The sequence below is a fragment of the Hordeum vulgare genome, chromosome 7H (genome assembly GCF_904849725.1).
Source record: "Hordeum vulgare subsp. vulgare chromosome 7H, MorexV3_pseudomolecules_assembly, whole genome shotgun sequence".
Taxonomy (NCBI): domain Eukaryota; kingdom Viridiplantae; phylum Streptophyta; class Magnoliopsida; order Poales; family Poaceae; genus Hordeum; species Hordeum vulgare.
Window position 1 is genome coordinate 370,981,701 of NC_058524.1, and position 20,144 is coordinate 371,001,844.

The window sequence follows — 20,144 nt, forward strand, 5'->3', positions numbered from 1 at the left end:
TTCTATGCGGCTTGTGGTAATTTGTGATGGACTAGTTGGAGCACCCCTGCAGGGTTAAATCTTTTCGGAAAGCCGTGCCCGCGGTTATGTGGCAACGTGGAAACTTTGTTTAACACTGGTTCTAGATAACTTGAAGTTAAATTAATTAAAACATGCCAACTGTGTGCGTAACCGTGACTGTCTCTTTCGTGAGTTCCTTCTCCGATCGAGAACACGGTGGGGCTATGTCTCAGGTTGGTAGGTGTTCAGGATCATTCATTTGATCATCAGTAGTTTACGTCCGTTATGCGTAGATCTTCCCCCTCTTATTTCTTGTACTTGTAAGTTTAGCCACCAAATATATGCTTAGCCGCTGCTGCAACCTCACCACTTAACCATGCCTCACCCATTAAGCTTTGCTAGTCTTGATACCTTTGGAAATGAGATTGCCGAGTCCCCTGTGGCTCACAGATTACTACAACACCAGTTGCAGGTACAAGTAAAGGTTACTTGACGCGAGCGCGTTGATTGTTCATTTGGAGTTGATTCTTCTTCTTCTTCATCATCATCGATCTAGGATGGGTTCCAGGCCGGCAGCCTGGGAAAGCAAGGATGGACGTCGTTCTTCTTTTCTCGTTTGTTTTCGTCCGTAGTCGGACTCTGCTCTTACTCTTGCTGATTATGTAATGTACTGATGTGACTCTGATGTAGCTTGTGGTGAGTGTAAGCCAATTATCTATATATATATCTCTTCTTTTCAGTACATGTACTTGTAACGATATCCATTCTTGCGACACGACGAGATGCGCTTCTATCCCTGACGAGGCCACCGTGCCAAATTGAGGATAGGGTGGCATCTTGGGCGTGACAATAGCACATAGAGCCAAATACTCGAAAGTATCCAACTTGGGGTTTGTTACTGGTGAGTAGCTCGTATGTCGTTTTACCGAGAAGCTTGTGCAGGTAGAGTCGGTTTATGGCATGGCAAGCTATTTCCAGGGCCTCTGCCCAAAAGTGTCTTGGAGTCTTGTATTTGTCAAGCATCATTCTCGCCATCTCTATGAGAACCCGGTTCTTCCTCTCAACAACTCCATTTTATTGAGGTGTGTATGTCGCTGAGAACTTATGTAAGATACCTTCTTCGTCAAGAAAAGTATCCACATTAGTGTTCTTGCACTTCGTTCGGTTGTCGCTTCGAACCTTCTTGATCTTCACTTCAAACTGGTTTTGAGCATTTCGAGCAAAGTTCTTAAAGATCATTTGTACATGTGTCTTATCATTGAGAAAGAACACCCACGTAAATCTAGAAAAATCATCAACAATAACTAGACCGTAAGAATTTCCACCGAGGCTCTTATAAGCGTAGGAACTAAAGAGATCCATGTGAAGCAGCTCGAGGGGTCTTCTTGTGGTGATGATGTTCTTCACGGGATGACTTCCTCCAACTTGTTTTCCTGCTTGACAAGCACAGCAAAGTCTATCTTTGTTAAAGATAACATCTTTAACACCAAGAATATGATCACCTTTGATGAGTTTGTCAAGATTACGCATACCAACATGTACAAGCCTTCTATGCCATAACCAACCCTTAGAATATTTTGCAATAAGGCATGTACGGGGTTTGGATATCTTAGAGAAATCAACAATGTATAGATCACCTCTATGGAAACCAGTAAAGACGATGTTATGATTGTCGCTATGAAACACTCGGCATTCAACTTTCGTAAATAACACATCGAAACCAAATCTACTAGTCTAGATACGGAAACTAGATTGTAGCCAAGAGATTCTACTAGCATGACATTGTGAATGGAACTGTCATGAGATACGGCCACCTTACCGAGACCAAGTTCCTCACCTTTGGAGTGGTCTCCAAACATTACATACCTTCAAGGTCCACGATTCGGTGCGATTTCATGGAACATGTCTTTATCTCCGGTCATGTGATCAGTGCATCCACTGTCGAGAACTCACTCCTTACCACCGGCCATGTAGTCCTTAAGGTTAGCCATAAGACTGAGATTCTTCATGGTCTTCTCATACTCGATGTCGAAGTTCTCATCATCATCGTAGTAGCCATGTTCCGCATAGTCATCATTGGATGAAGTTTCCTCGTAAGAGACAAAATTTTCATCAGAAATTTTACTATTACAATGTTCAATTTTATGCATTCGAATGGCTTCAACAATGATGTTGTTGATGGTAATAACATTTCCTTTGGCACACATGAGGTCATAAAGCTCAAATAGGCATTTACCGAAGTTTGGATCGGTTGGTTTCATCTTATGGAAAGCAATGTATTTGTGAACAATGATATCAAGATTTTTCAAGGAATAATTTGGATATCTTTTCTCTAAGTCTTTCCACAAGTTATGAGCACACTCAAAGTTATGCAACTAATTAAGCACATTTCTTGGTAAACCTCTAATGATAAGATTGACAGTGTTGAGGTTACCAACCATGTTAACTTCATCATCATGATAAGGATGCATGGGGTCAACGGGAGGCGCGTAGGGATATTCAATATACTTGTGCAAATGGAACTCATCGAATATATCAAGCATTTTGTCTTTCCATTGTCTAAAGTACTCCCCATCAAGAATAGGCACTCTACAACTAAAAATCTGGGAACTAGTCCCATTCATCTTCCTCCAATGACGGCTAAACCAAGGTTTTCGAGACCTTGCTCTGATACCAATTCAGGGATCGATAGAAGATGTGTCTACGGGGGGGTGAATAGACTACTTGTCAAGATAAAAATTCTAGCCTAACCTAATTTTTAGGAGGGTATAAATCTAGAAGTTGTGACAAGTCTAGGTCACCCTACACATGCAGTTCTAAGAGTATAGTAGCGGAAAGTAAAACATGCAAGTGTAATGTAGAGGAGTAAGGTAGGGAAATCAAACGCATGAGGTTGACACGGCGATTTTGGCATGGTTCCGATAGGTGGTGGTATCGTACATCCATGTTACTGGAGACTTCAACCCACGCAGGGTGACAGCTACGAGAGTCCACGGAGGGCTCCACCAATGGAGGGTCCACAAAGAAGCGGCCTTGTTTATCCCACCACGGCTTCCGTCCACGGAGGACTAACCTTACTCATGGTGGATCTTCATGAAGTAGGCGATCACCTTGCCCTTACAAACATCTTGATTCAACTCGACAACACGAATTAGGAGGCTCCCAAGCGACACCTAACCAGTCTAGGAGGCACCACCCTCCAAACGGTAATAGATGTGGTAGATCAATGAACTCCTTGCTCTTGTGCTTTTAAAGATAGTCTCCTCAACACAAATCACTCTCTCCCAGAATATGCATGGTTAGGACAGGTTGATTTGGTGGAAAGCAGTTTGGGGAGGCTAGAGATCAAGTTTCAAATGATTGTATTGGAATATATTGGTATCAACACATGAGTAGGTGGTTCTCTCCCAGAAAATGGATCTAAAAATGAAGTGTGTGTTCTGAGTGCTTCTCCCACGAATGAGAGGTGGGTGAAGGGGTATATATAGGCGGCAGCTAACATCCAACCATTACACACCAAAGAGCAAACTCGGTGACACCGAAGTTGGAAACTCGGTAGTACCGACTAGCACTAAAGGTGTGAACTTTTGAATCTCGGTTATACCAATATATAGAACACGGTGGCACCGAAAAGGTGACTAACGGTCAGATAGCCAAACTCGGTGGCACCGATACTCGAACTTGGAAATTCTGATTTTGTGTATCTTTGCAACACAATGTTGGTCACACTAAACTCGGTAGCACCAATGCAGTTTCGGTTGCACCGATTTGGTGGGAATGGCTAGGGTTCTGTCTGAGATTCAAACTCGGTCGGTCCGATGTGGAAATGTTGGTGACACCGAATTTGTGAATGTGGAACTTGACAGAGTGGATATGTGGGAAAAATGATTGAGTGTTTTGGTGGGTAACTTTGAGCATTTGAGCAATCACTTCATTTTACTACCTCACACCCTTTTAATAGTATTGGCTTTCCTATGGAATCAAAACTGATTTCTCACAAATATAAAATGAAGAGTCTTCTAGCTTGAAACTTGAGCCATTATTATTCCTTTCTTGCATCTAGGGCATCTCCACATAAACCTTAAGCCATAGCTCTCCATGGACTAATCCTGAAATATCTAGGTAAAAGTGTTAGTCCAAGAGACAATGTATGTTGTCATGAATTATCAAAATCATCAAGGGAGCATATGTGCTTTCACTCTTCCGTCTATGATGCTCAAACACCCAAGAGTAACAAAATCCACACAAAAGAACTTTGGGGAAATCAATTTTCTTTTAGTGGAAGTGAAGATCTAGATCTCCTCCTTCAATCCCTAGCTAGACAACAAGTTTGGGTGGCTAGGAAGAGAGATCGGCCAAGAAAGCTTGAGTACATCAATGGTGGAGGGAGAGAGGTAAGAGATAAGAGGGAGGAGGAAGAGACCCCTCCTTATATAGGCCCCCACTTTCTAACCGTTACAGCCGTTTTTACAAGGCGGCGATACAACTGGTTGCAAGGGCGGTACAATCGGTCTGCCTAAATTAGCGAAACAACCGACCAGCCACTACCCAACAACCAGTCCAAAACAAAGGCTTGGCCCAAAGTTCCACCTACCACGATCGCTGGGCATGACTAAGTCCCAAGCGGTACAACCGCTTGGAACACCGGTAGTACCGGCTATGCTTAATATAGCGGTACAACCAAACCACCACCGCTCAACTAACGTAGCTAAATAGAGCCATATCCGGTTGTGAACTGGTGTTGGGCTGGTACAACCGCCCAGGGGTTGAGCGGTAAAACCTCCCTAGGAAACGACACAACTGATCAGTTAGAAAGCACGGGCCTCTCTCTCTATGATGCGATGGAACGAGATGGGTGCAAAAGTGTGTGAGAAGAACTGATTCACCCATAGACTTCCAATGTGGATTCCCTCTTAATAGTACGGGATCCCTAGGACCAAAGAGAATTAACACGTAGGGAACACGTCTTCGATCTTTTCCGTTCGGAGGGAATACCTAACCGTCTTGTGTTTTACATATGATACCTGCATACCTAACACCCGGTTAGATAACATAGTGAGTTGTTATCATCACCAAAACACTTAAGCTAGAGAATGCCCTTACAACACCAACATGGCCAACTAACGCTTCCTCGTCCAACAGCTCACCGGCTCCTTCGAGGCTGTGAGTTCCATCATGTCCCCCAAGCGGACAACATGGTAGCGGATGCGCTGGCAAAACTCGGCTCCATCCGGCAAGCACTCCCAGCCGGCGTCTCCCTTGAGCAATTGCACAAGCTGTCAATCAAGCAGTCTCCGGAGTCGGCGTCCATCTTCATGCCCGCGGATCCGTCCGGTCCCGCCTCACACCCGGGGGCTCCTCCGGCTTTGTTAGTGGTGCCGGCTTCGAATGGGCTTGCGGCGGCCAGCTCCAGATCCATAGCCGTCACGACGACATAAGACGCGTCTGCTTCCGTCATGGTCCCGGGGGCTGATGGTTCTGCTTTGGAGACTCTGATTGGAGACCCGGGGGCTTCGGCTCCCCTGGTTCCTGAGCTCGAGCCGGCTCCGGCTCCTGTCTCAGCCCAGACTTGGGCCGAGCCCATCCTTGCTTACCTCGTGGGTGGTGAGCTACCTTTCGATGATGCCGAATCTCGGTAGATTCAGCGCCGATCCACCGCCTACGCCATCATCCACCACGAGCTAGTTTGTCGCAGCACAACCGGCGTCTGTCAGCGCTTTGTCAAATTGGAGAAGGGATAAGAGATCCTCAGAGACAGCCACCAGGGTGAGTGCGAACACCATGCCTCTTCGAGAACCCTAGTGGCCAAGGCCTTTCGCCACGGGTTCTACTAGCCAACAGCCTTGGAAGAAGCAAAGCAACTCGTCGATGAGTGTGAGGGCTGATAGCCTTTCAGCACGTAGAGCCACTTGCCGGCTACGGCCCTCAAGACTATCCCCTCTCAAGGCTTTCACCGTCTGGGGGCTCAACATGGTGGGGCCATTCAAGACTGCTCGAGGCGGCATGACGCACCTCCTGGTAGCTGTCGACAAGCTCACAAAGTGCATCGAAGCAAGACCCATCAAGAAGCTGGATGGCACCATGGCCGTCTGGTTCATCAAAGATATCACCATCCGCGATGACATCCCCCACAACATCATCACCGACAACGGCACCAACTTTGACAAAGTTGCGATGGCACTTTTCTGCTCCAAGGAAGGCATCTCACTCGACCTTGCATCGGTGGCCCACCCGAGTCAAAAGGCCAGGCAGAAAGAGCAAATGGCTTGATCCTAGCCGGCATCAAGCCGCGGCTCATGATGGCACTAGTCCGATCAGTCGGCTACTAGATCCAAGAGCTGCCAGCCGTCTTGTGGAGCCTTCGCACGACGCCCAACCGGTCGACCGGTTTCACTCTATTCTTCCTTATGTATGGATCTGAGGCGGTCATCCCCACGGATATCGAGTTTGACTCGCCTTGTGTCACCTTGTACACGGAGACGGATGCAAAAGAAGCTAGAGAAGACGGCGTCGACCTGCTTGAGGAGGCACGCAGACTAGCTCTGAGCCGGACAACCATCTACCAATAGAAGCTTCACCACTACCATAGCAAGCATATCTGACCCCTTTCCTTTCGCGAAGGGGACCTGGTACTCACTGAATCCAATGAACCGCCGGCCAGCACAAGCCATGCTCCCCATGGGAGGAGCCTTTCATCATCAGCAAGGCGTTGCACAACAACGTGTACTACGTGATACACGTCTAGAAGCCACAGAAGCACAAGAGAGACGCCTCGGCGAGGAGTCACAACATCCATGGAACGCGACAGTCCTTCGCCTGTTCTACTGCTAAGAAAGAAAGAACCAGTGTATCTATGTAACCCCTACCCTTTCGGATTTAATGAATGCAGCGGGTGCCCCAAGCCGATGTTTTGGGCATACCTTTTCGATTCCCTCAATCAAGTTGCTTCTTGAGCAAGCTCCTCAGTCTGACTCCTTGGACCCGGGGGCTCACTGGCCGGCCCGAGCCCTCTCTCTGTTCATAGCCAGTCAAGTAGTGTGGGCCAAGCCAAAACCCTTACCACCATGCCTAGCTACAAACCGGCTCCCGGTTGTCCGGCTAGCGGGACTCTGGGTAAAAAAAGCTTGTCGCATGCCAACATCGACTACGAAGGAGCAGCCGGCTCGGACTAGTCGAACCGTCCGCGGTTATTTTCAGCCGGCCTCCCATGTACTCGCCCTAACTTTAAATTTTCTCGTGGCTCTAGAAATCCAAGGAAACCCCCCCCCCCAAAGGCACATGCCCCATCCCAGTCACAGACCGGCTCCCAGTTGTCGGGCTGGCCAGGCGGAAGCCGGAAGAGGGCAAGGTTGTGGGTAGCCGGAAACCAAAGGATGAGAAAACTAAAAACAAATCAGCAAGCACATTTTTTTGAACAAACATTCGAAGCATGCGTATATTACACAAAAGCATAAAAGGCCCACGGTCACAAGTTCAATACATCACACCCAAGTGGGTGGAACTGCGGACTAACCAAAATGGAGGAAAAGGAAAAATCTAGTCGGTGGCGGCTCCGCCCTTTGCTCCGGCGTCGCCCACGGCAACCGAGGCGGATGCCCCGTCGTCTGCTTTGGCACGCCCCACAGCAGCCGAGGTGGACGCTCTATCTCTAGCTCCGATGCCTCCCACGTCTGCCATCGCTCCTGTGTCCTCCTCCATTGCAGGGTCGGCATATGCATCGTCATTGGAGTCGGTGCCCATGAGATCCGTCTCGATGGCACTTCCTTCGGGGTCGTAAAGGGCCAGCCGATATCGGGCCTCCAGAACCGCATTGTCGTCGGCTCTCCGCTCAGGGACGTACTCGTCACACGGGGCAAACGACGCGAGGTCGCTGGCCCGCAGGAGTATCTCACCTTCGACCGCCACCAGCTACGCCTCTGTGCTGGCACGTTGGGCCACAATCAGGCCCAAGTCAAGGTCTGAGTACCATGACTTGCCAACCCGGAGCACCATGTATGTGCTGGCTCACGCCGCTGAGGCGCGCCATCGTCCATCTGGGCGTTCCCAGTCTCCAGCCACCTCGACAGCCGGCTCATGGAATCTGGCTACACCGCATGCGGCCAGAGTGTGCGGACCAGGGCCAGCCCGGGCTCGTGAAGCCTCGCCAGGGTTCTCTCCAGCTCCTTCGAGTGGGCCATGGCCGTGATCCCCAGCTCCTCCATGGTCCAGCCGATGAATGCTGCAATTTGGACGCCACCGTCCCGCTGCTCCTCACCATGGACCACTACGGTCGCATCCGCCGCATTTGGGTCCCTGGGAAGAGGTGTGGGGAGGAAAGCGGGGGCGCGGGTAAGAAAGGAGGAGAAGAGGGGCCAGGCCCAAATCAACACAAGAAAAACAAACCAAGATGAAGAAGGCTTACTAGACAGCAGCATGTCCACCTCATGCGCCTCCTCCTCCAGCTCAAGCTCCATGGACGGAAACGCCTTAACCTGGCTCGCGAGCTCTACCTGTGCAAATCGCGTCACCTCGACCTCCTCCGCCAGCTGGTCTTTCTTGGCCTTCAGGGCCACACAGTGAGCCGTCTCCAGCTACTTCAACTCCTCATGATGGACCTTGTCCAGCCGCTCCAGCTTTGCGTTGTGGGTTGCGTCCCGCTGCTCCAGGGCCTCGTGGTGAGCCGCGTTTCGTTGCTCTTGCTCCATGCACTGGGACGCCTCATGATCCTTCTTCTCTGCCTGGATAAGGTCCGCCTCCTCACGCAGCCGGACACACTCCTCCTGTAGGGCGTCGTGTTGTTGGCCGGCTCGGTCCAACCAGCTCTAGAGATTGGTCAACTATCCCTCCGCCTCCTTGTACTAGCCGAGAAGCGTGTTGTGGGTGATCACCTGGCGGTCATGGTAATCCTGCAAAAGAAAAGAAAGATTTCGCTGTGAGTAAGACTCGGCCTGGCTAATTCCCAGCCGACCCAACTCTCCGGGGCTACATCCAGTGGGTGTGCTCGCGCGCCCCCACTAAAGGAAAAAGAGAAAAACTCGCCGCAAGTAAGACTCCGTCCGGCTGATTCCTAGCCGGCCCGAGTCTCAGGGGCTGAACCGAGTGGGTGCGCTGGCGCGCCCCCACTGAAGGAACAAGAAAAAAACAAAGAGGCAGAAAGCGTACCCCAACCGACTGCTCGAGGTGAAGGAGATGATCCTGCGTCACCTAGCCACCTGCGCCACATGGTTGCAGCATTGGGCGAACTCCGCGATTAGTGCGGGGACCCCGCTCACTCATGCACCGGGGGCTCCTCCTCCAAGGTTAACGCCGGCTGCGACCAGATCTCCACCGACCAGTTCTAGACGTTGGAACCGGCATCGGTTGCGTCCGGTCCGTGCACCGACATGACAATGGTGCTGGCTCCCGAAGACGTTCCCCTAGCCAACTCCTTCGACGAGTGAGGCTGGCGGGGAACCTTCACGACAGGGATCTCAACTCCTGGGGCCCTGCCTACCGCCTTCCCTGCCGGATCATCGGTGTCGTGTGCCTTGCTGCTCGAGGCCTCCATCCTTGGTGGCGGAACCTCGATCTCCGACGCGGCTTCGGGCGCCTCTGGCGTGACGTATGGCGTGACCACAGGCTCCTCCGGTGCATTGTCAGGCCCTTGCTCGGGCCCCTTGGTGGCATCCGCCACGCTCGCATCCGGGCGCACCAGCTCGGCGGCCCGCGTGCCCACCTCCCGCTATCGCGCGTGGTCGTGCGACCGTTTGGACCGCTTCTCCTTGGCCAGAGGCTCCGTAGTGGAGTCGTTCGGCTGCGGCTCCCCCCAGCCACCATCTTCTGAGCCGCCTCCTCCCACGGACGGCGCTCCTGCTCAATCAGCGCTTGCTACGCCGACTCCATCTCGTCCCAGTCGGCGTGCTCCTTCTCGGATCTCCCTCCGCCCTCCTTTGTTGTAGTCTAAGTTGACTTTGCCAAGGTACTAGGGGTCCTGCTCGTCATCCTCCGACGAGCATTAACTCTCAAAAATAAAAACTAGGAAAGGGGAATAAGCCGGTTGGAAAGCTTACCCGGTGTTGACGGGAACCGACTGCCTGGAGGGCCCAGCCGGCATGAACCACTGCTTCTTAACACCGCCTCCGTGGAACCCAGCCGAAGGTCCGCCGGATGCTCGCTTGGGAGCCAAGCGGGTACCCACCGGCATCCTACCCCGCATGTTCGCCTCCGCATCATCTTTGGCGGAGCCGTGGTCGGATCGATGCACCCGTCTCCCCGGCATGATGGTGGACTCCTCCGGCGCCTCATGATCCTCTGAAGTGGCTACATCACGCGATTCTGGTGACTCGGCATCGTCATCAGGCCAACCTAGCAATACGGACTTGAGAGACTCACCAGCCGGCTTGGATCCATCCGACTCCGCCGCGACGCCTACTGACGCCTCATCTCCGGTGTGGGATGTCACCCTCGGCTCCTTAAGTATCAATAGAAGACGTGTCTAGAGGGGGGGTGAATAGACTACTTGTCATGATAAAAAATTTAGCCTTACCAATTTTGATAGAGGGCAGAATTTCAGCAATACTAACAAGTCTAATGCACCCTACACATGCTAGTCAACATATATGGCAGCGGAAAAGTAAATACTTTGCACATGTAAAGAAGTAGAGGTTAGGAAGATCACAAGCGAGGAAGTTGACAAGGTGATTTTTGGCATGGTTCCGATAGGTGGCGCTATCATACGTCCATGTTAGCGGAGACTTCAACCCACGGAGGGTAACGGCTGCAAGAGTCCACAGAGGGCTCCACCCATGGAGGGTCCACAAAGAAGCGGCCTTGTCTATTCCACCATGGTTTCCATCCATGGAGGACTAGCCTTACTCACGGTAGATCTTCACAAAGTAGGCGATCTCCTTGCCCTTACAAACATCTTGGTTCAACTCCACAACACAAAGTAGAAGGCTCCCAAGTGACACCTAACCAATCTAGGAGGCACCACTCTCGAAAACATAATAGATGTGGTAGATCAATGAACTCCTTGCTCTTGTGCTTCTAAAGATAGTCTCCTCAACACAAAATCACTCTCTCACAGAATATGAATGGGTAGGAGAGGTTGATTTGGTGGAAAGCAGTGGGGAGGCTAGAGATCAAGATTCAAATGAATTGAGTGGAATATCTTGGTCTCAACACATGAGTAGGTGGTTCTTTCTCAGAAAATGGATCTCGCAATGAAGTGTGTGTTCTGAGTGCTTCTCCCACCAATGAGAGGTGGGTGTAGGGATATATATATAGGCAGCAGCCAAAATCCAACCGTTACACAGAAAGTGGCAAACTCGATGACACCGAAGTTGAAAACCCGGTGGTACTGATTAGCACAAAGGTGTGAACTTTTGAATCTTGGTGAGACCCATATATGAAACTCGGTGGCACCGAAAAGGTGGCTAACATTTAGATGGACAAACTCGGTGGCACTGATACTCAAACTCAGAAATTCTGATTTTGTGTGTCGAGGCACCCGGAATTTGGTCACCCAAATTTGGCAACACCGATTTGGATTTGGTTGCACCGGTTTGGTGGCAGTGGCTAGGGTTTTTGTGTGAGGACAAACTCGGTGGGTCCGAGATATAAAAGTTGGTGACACCGAATTTGTGTATGTGGAATTTGAGAGAATGGTTTTGTCGGAAAAATGACAAAGTATTTTGGTGGCTAACTTAGAGCTCTTTGAGCAATCAGTTCATTTTACTACATCACCCCCTTTTAATAGTATTGGGTTTCCTATGGACTCAAATGTGAATTCTCACAAAATAGAAAATGAAGAGTCTTCTAGCTTGAAGCTTGAGCCAATATTATTCCTTTCTTGCATCAAGGGGCATCTCCACATAAACCTTTAGCCATAGCATGTCCATGGACTATTCCTGAAATATCTAGGTAAAAATGTTAGTCCAAGAGACAATGTATGTTGTCATGAATTATCAAAATCACCACGGGAGCATATATGCTTTCAATCTCCCCTTTTTTGGTAATTGATGACAACATACAGTCAAAGCTTCAAATAAATATAGGCATTAGAATATGATAGCTTTGAAAGATATATGACTAGTACAAGCTCCCCCTAAATGTGTGCAATCCCTCTTTAAATGATAGTTGCTTTGGAATGCATGGGCACACACATAGTAGAAGGACAAGACAAGTCATATAGATCTTGACTATATGCATCAAACATGTGTGAATGAAGGGCTTCCATGTTCAAGACTCCCTCCTGCAAACAATATGTGCAAGAAACAAGAGATCATCATGAACAGGGATATGATGCATATACTTACCTTGAGGATCTTGAGCATCTTAGCAGTAGGACTACAAATGGGAAAAGAAATGTTAGAGAACACAAGAGTACTCCATCGTAAAGATGTAAAGAGCTTCAAAAATACCAAGATGTTGAAGGCATATTTCAAATAGGATTTGATGATGGATATGTCTCCAAAAGGAAATAAGAACTTTCTCCCCTAAGAATGAATTTGTAGGATTACCTCTCCCCCTGAATCATAGCATGTAGATATTGGGAGTGGGTAGGGAAATATAGGTTCAATCTCTTAACGAAGAAAACATAAACAAATTTATCTCTTTCCCCCTTAATATGTAAGGTTTGATACATCTCCCATAGGTGGATCTCCCCTTGGGTAGACCTTCCTTTAGGAACATATATCTCCCCTTCGAGATATTTATCCCTCTTTAAGCAAGCTTATTGATGATATTTATCCCCTATAAATAGGTTCATTGGAAGCTTTGATATTTCTTCCCCTTTGACATTAATTTCCAAATAGGTCAGAGGGTAAGGGCTCATTGACAGAAAGGGATCCTTGATACTTCTCTCTTTGATAAGGGTTCCTTGAATTTGACTTTTCTCCCCCTTAATAGTAGGTAAGGTACATTGAAGGTTCTCCCCTTATGTATAAGTAAGAGTTCCTTGAACTATCTTCTCCTACAATAGGAATCTTGGATAATTCTCCCTCTTATAATGTATGGGATTACTGAGGATTTCTCCCCCTAGAGAAATTGTCTCCCCCAGAAATGAATGCTAAGTCTGATTTTGTTTCAAGAAAGATTCAGTAACACATATAGAGCAATGAAACATGGGATCATCGATAATCTTTCTCCTCCTAAGGCAAATGGCCTGAAAATAGAAGAAAAGAAAGGTAATGAAAATGACGGAGTCACTAAGGCAAAGTGGTTCGGTAGAACTGGGAATGAGATTCATGCCTCTGAGAGAAATCGGTTGGACGGCGTTTCCCAAATCGGTGAAACGCAGTTGCAAATAAAATCATCTCCTTAACAGATATGAACAGAAAGTTTTCACAAACTTTTGAAAGAGGAGAAAATAAGGTACCAATGGTAAAGGATACCCATTGAGAAATTTTTATTTTTGAAAATGCACATACATGTTGATGAGAGTTGAATGGTTCCAAGAAAGTATGCAACGAAAAATGTGAACCATTCATAAAACTCCATCTAGATGTGGGGTGATACGTCCAAAACGTATCTATAATTTATGCTTGTTCCATGATCTTTTGGGTGACATTCTTATATGGTTTGCTACACTTTTATATCATTTTACACATATTTGGACTAACCTACTAACTCAGTGCACCCAGTGCCAGTTTCTGTCTACTGATGTCTATTTTGCAGGGGCTTTTACCCAATTTCCGAAGCCCGGAAATTCCACGAAAAATATATTAAAAACAGCGTAACGGAAGCTTCCATATCACCGAAGATGGGACACCGGGGGGGCTGATGACCCAAAAGTGTAGGGGATCTATCGTAGTCCTTTCGATAAATAAGAGTGTCGAACCCAACGAGGAGCACAAGGATCTGACAAGTGCTTTTCAGCAAGGTATTCTCTGCAAGCACTGAAATTATCGGTAACAAGTAGTTGTGTGATAAGATGATTCGTAGCAAGTAGCAAGTAACAATAGTAACAACGATGCAGCAAAGTGGCCCAATCCCTTTTGTAGCAAGGTACAAGCCTGGACAAACTCTTATAGGAGGTAAAGCGCTCCCGAGGACACATGCGAAATTCTGTCAAGCTAGTTTTCATTAAGTTCATATGATTCGCCTTCGCTACTATGATAGTTTGATATGTGGGTGGACCGGTGCTTGGGTGCTGCCCTTGCTTGGAAAAACCTCCCACTTATGATTAACCCCTCTCGCAAGCATCCGCAACTACGAAAGAAGAATTAAGACAAAGTCTAACCATAGCATTAAACTAGTGGATCCAAATCAGCCCCATACGAAGCAACGCATAAACTAGGGTTTAAGCTTCTGTCACTCTAGCAACCCATCATCTACTTACTACTTCCCAATGCCTTCCTCTAGGCCCAAATAATGGTAAAGTGTTATGTACTCGGCGTTCACATAACACCACTAGAGGAAAAGCAACATACAACGCATCAAAATATCGAACGAATACCAAATTCACATGACTACTTATAGCGAGACTTATCCCATGTCCTCGGGAACAAAAGTGACTACTCACAAAGCATAATAATATTCATGACCAGAGAGGATTTGAATAGCATCAAGGATCTGAACATATAATCTTCCACTGAGTAATCCAACTAGCATCAACTACAAAGAGTAATTAACACTACTAGCAACCTTACAAGTACCAATCGGAGTCGCGAGAGGGAGATTGGTTACAAGAGATGAACTAGGGTTTGGAGATGAGATGGTGATGATGAAGATGTTGATGGTGATGAGTCCCCTCCGATGAGAGGAGTGTTGGTGATGACGATGGCGACGATTTCCCCCTCCAGGAGGGAAGTTTTCCCCGGCAGGACGACCCTGCCGGAGCTCTAGATTGGTTCTGCTCAAGTTCCACCTTGTGGCGGTGGCAATTCCTTCCGTAAGCCTCCTCTTCATTTTTTCTGGAACGAAACCCTCCTTATAGAAAAAGAGGGGGGCCAGAGGGCCAACAGGGAGCCCACAAGCCCCCTAGGCGTGGCCATGGGGTAGGCTGCGCCTAGCAGGCTTGTGGCCTCCTGCTGGCTCCCCTATAGTACTTCTTCGGTCCAGTATTTTTTATAAATTCCAAAATAAATCCTCGTTGATTTTCACGGCTTTTGGAGTTGCGTAGAATACGTATCTCAAACTTGCTCCTTTTTCTGGCCAGAATTCGAGCTGCCGGCATTCTCGCCTTCCTGTAAACCTTGCAAAATAAGAGAGAAAAGGCATAAGTATTGTACCGTGAAGTATAATAACAGCCCATAAAGCGATAAATATCAACACGGAAGCATGATGCAAAATGGACTTTTCAACTCCCCCAAGCTTGGACCTCGCTTGTCCTCAAGCGAAAGCCGAGATCAATAAATATGCCCACATGTTTAGAGAGAGAGGTGTCGACAAAACAAGATACGGACATGCAGGCATCATGATCATAGTCAGAACAACAATATCATCATATAATCTCTCATGCTAAAGTGACAATTCCTTCACAAAGTAAAGTATGGATCAAGAACCTTACTTAGAATTGACAACCAATAGCCTTTAGTCATTGAAGCAATTGCAATTTATCATAACATCGAAAAGAGTCAAATAAGAGCTTGTATAGCAAATCCACATACTCAATCGTCCTTTTGTCTTCTACAATTGCTACAACTCATATGGTACTCATGAGATCAAAGTTTCAGTCGGACACAGAGAAAGATAGGTGCTTATAGTTTCGCCTCCCAACCATTTACCTCAAGGGTAATGTCAACAATAATAATTCATGAATACTTACCTCCAAGTTGACATATGAATATAGATCTTTCCCTAGCATATGACGTTAGCCAAGATAAAGGCGAAATAAGTAATTGGTGTAGATCACCATGACTCTTTTAGGGGCATAAAGTAAAGGTACAAGATAGGCCCTTCACAGAGGGAAGCAGAGGTTGTCATGCACTTTTGAGGTTTGGATGTGCGACCTCTTAGTGTGAAGGAACGTCACTTTATAGTGCCTCCTATGATAAAGAACTTTATTATGCAGTCCGTCGCTTCTATGTCTTCCTCATCACAGGTTCGTACAAAGCTTATTTTCCACACACTAATAGATCATACATAAATAGGGAGCAATTTTTATTGCTTGCACCGATGACAACTTACTTGAGGGATCTTCTTCAATCCATAGGTAGGTATGGTGGACTCTCAAGGAAAAACTGGGTTGAAGGTTTATGGATGCACAAGTAGTATCTCTACTTAGTGCGGAAGTTTTGGCTGATAAGAGGTGGAAGCAATCGTCACATGCTAAGGGATCTCCAGTCATATAACATTGTTCGGAACCAAGCAAACATAATTCATTATGTTGTTTTCCTTGTCCAACATCTACTTCTAAGCATGTAATAGTTTAATGAGTGTTCACAATCATACATGGTGTCAAAGTTGATACATTTATATGTGAACCTCTCCTTCTTTATCACTTCCTATTAATTGCAACAATGACCAAGGTCTACGTTTGTCTATCCTCAACAAGTTTTAATCAAAATTCTTTTTAGATGTGAAGCCATCACTTTCCATAAGATTATTACATGATCTTTCATGCTTTTGTTCTTTTATCATTCTCTTCTTTCAGATCATGGCATGAAGCAAGGCCCTGAACTAAGACACTCTTTATTATATGGCTCTCGAGCTCGAATACATTGGGGGTGACAGAAAGCAAAACTCAAGTCTAAAACACTAAGAACTTTATTCAACTAGAGAAAGATAAAACCAAAAAGGATCGAACTAAGAAAAGGTAAAGGCAAAAGATGTGATGGTGATACGATACCGGGGCAACTCCCCCAAGCTTGGCACAAGCCAAGGGGATTGCCCATACCCATGCTTAGTTGTCTTCCTTTGGAGGTGATGGCGGTGGAGTTGTTGCATAGGTCTTGAACTTGTTTAATTTCCTCTTGAGCACAAAATTATGCTCCTTCAGATGGTTAATTTCCTCTTCAAGCCTCAGCACCCTTTGGCATAATTCTTGCTTACTTTCCTGCAAAAGACGAGAAGGGATAAACAAAACCTTAGGCTTCTTCCTTGAGTTAGGGAGGCTTGACTTCTTGAACTCCACATGTGTGTCTCCAAGTTGGGGTAGAGGAGCCTCCTCTTGATCGGAACTTGTTCCTTCCTTCCCCTTGCGATCATAATCTTCCTCCTCATAAGTGGTCCAACCATAATGATACAAGTCCCCATAGACCTTGGGGTTAGAAAGGTAATCGGCCACATAGCTCTCCCCCTCTGAATCTTGAGAAGACATCTTGCCCTAAATCTGCGGCAGAAAACAGACTCGAAACGAAAACAGAGGAAAATTGCGCGATACAAGGGTCAGACCTTTCGGGAGAATATATAATTATTTTTTCCCAACCAGAAGGAGTACTCCGCAAGAAAACAAAGTCTTGGAGGCACACGAGGTGGTCACAATCCCCCCAAGCGCGGCTAGGGGGGTGGCCCGCGCCTCGCAGGCTTGTCACCTCCTCGTGCGCTTTCTGGACTACTTTAATATTTTCTATTTTTCTAAAAATTCCAAAATGGAGAAAAATCCTACTGGAAAAGTTTTGGAGTCGGTTTACTTACCGAATCACATACCTCTTTGTTTTTTGAGTCTGAAACAGGCTGATAAATATCCCTTATGTACTCCTCCGGAGTTATGATATTGATAATATTGCTTTCAACATTTATGGGAGTACCTGAGATATAATGCTTGATTCTCTGCCCATTTACCACTCTCGGAAAATTACCTTCCGTGTTGTTGATCTTGATGGCACCGGAATGATATACATCCTCAACAATGTAAGGACCTTCCCATTTAGAGAGACGCTTGCCTGCAAAAATTATTGAACGAGAATTATATAGCAAGACATAATCACCTACATTGAACTCACGTTTCTGTATCCTTTTATCATGCCACCTCTTAACCTTTTCTTTGAACAACTTGGCATTTTCATATGCCTGAGCTCTCCATTCATCAAGCGAGATAATATAAAATAACCTCTTCTCACCAGCAAGTTGAAATCAAAGTTGAGCTCTTTGATTTCCCAATAAGTCTTATGCTCTAGTTCAAGAGGTAAATGACATGCTTTGTCGTAAACCATTTTGTACGGAGACATGCCCATGGGATTCTTATAAGTAGTTCTATAAACCCACAGTGCATCATCGAGCTTCTTAGACCAATTCTTTCTAGACCTATTGATAGACTTTTGCAGAATTAGTTTAATCTCTCTATTACTTAGCTCTACTTGACCACTGGACTGAGGATGATAGGGAGATGCAATTCTATGATTGACATCGTACTTAGCAAGCGTTTTACGGAAAACACCATGAATGAAATGTGAACCACCATCGGTCATTAGATATCTAGGGACTCCAAATCTAGGGAAAATAACTTCTTTAAGCATCCTGATAGAGGTGTTGTGATCAGCACTACTAGTTGGGATATCTTCTACCCACTTAGTAACGTAATCAACAGTAACTAGGATATGAGTATACCTGTTGGATTTTGGAAAAGGTCCCATATAATCAAAGCCCCAAACATCAAATGGTTCAATGACAAGTGAATAATTCATAGGCATTTCCTGACGTTTACTGATATTACCTATTCTTTGACATTCGTCACAAGACAAGACAAACTTACGGGCATCCTTGAAGAGAGTGGGCCAATAGAAACCTGATTGCAATACCTTGTGTGCAGTTATGTCTCCTACATGGTGTCCTCCATAGGCCTCGGAGTGACACTTCTGTAGGATATTTCCCTGTTCATGTTCAGGTACACAGCGTCTAATAACACCATCTACTCCTTCCTTATAAAGGTGAGGATCATCCGAAAAGTAATGTCTTAAATCAAAGAAGAATTTCTTCTTTTGCTGGTATGTGAAACTAGGTGGTATATATTTGGCAACGATATAATTTGCATAATCAGCATACCACGGTGTACTACGTGAAGTGTTGATGACATTCAATTGCTCATCGGGAAAGCTATCATCAATAGGTTGTGGGTCATCAAGAACATTCTCCAACCTAGACAAGTTATCTGCTATGGGGTTCTCAGCACCCTTCCTGTCGGCAACATACAAATCAAATTCTTGTAGCAAGATAACCCATCGGATAAGTCTAGGTTTTGCGTCTTTCTTTTCCATGAGGTACTTAATAGCAGCATGATCAGTGTGAATAGTGACTTTGGAATCAACTATGTAAGATCTGAACTTTTCACATGCAAACACGAGTGCTAAAAATTCCTTTTCCGTAGTAGCATAGTTTCTTTGGGCACTGTCTAGAGTTTTACTAGCATAGTGAATAACATTCAATTTCTTATCAACTCTTTGTCCTAGAACAGTGCCAACAGCATAATCACTAGAATCACACATGATTTCAAAAGGTAAGTTCCAATCAGGTGGTTGAACAATAGGCGCAGTTATCAAGGCCTTCTTAAGTATTTCGAAGGCTTCCTCACAATCATCGTCAAAAACAAAAGGAATATCCTTTTGCAACAGATTGGTAAGAGGCCTAGAAATCTTAGAAAAGTCCTTAATGAACCTTCTATAGAAACCAGCATGACCAAGGAAACTTCTTATACCTTTGATATCTGTGGGGCATGGCATTTTCTCGATCGCATCAACCTTAGCCTTATCGACTTCAATACCTCTTTTAAAAATTATATGTCCTAAGACGATGCCATCATTAACCATAAAGTGGCACTTCTCCCAATTCAAGACAAGGTTGGTGTTTTTACATCTCTGCAAGACTCGATCAAGGATGCTGAGGCAATCATCAAAAGAAGACCCGTAAACGGAGAAGTCATCCATGAAAACCTCAACAATCTTTTCACAGAAGTCAGAGAATATATCCATAATACATCTTTGAAAGGTAGCAGGTGCATTACATAAGCCAAAAGGCATACATCTGTAAGCAAAGGTACCGAAAGGGCAGGTGAAAGTGGTTTTCTCCTTTTCAGATTGTGCAACTAGTATTTGGGAGAAACCGGAATAACCATCTAGAAAGAAGAAGTGTGTATGTTTAGACAGTCTTTCTAGCATTTGGTCGATTAAAGGCAAAGGGTAATGATCTTTCCTAGTGGCCTTATTCAATTTCCTAAAATCGATCACCATCCTATAGCCAGTAATAATCCTCTGTGTGATCAATTCATCCTTATCATTGGGGACAACGGTAATACTTCCCTTCTTAGG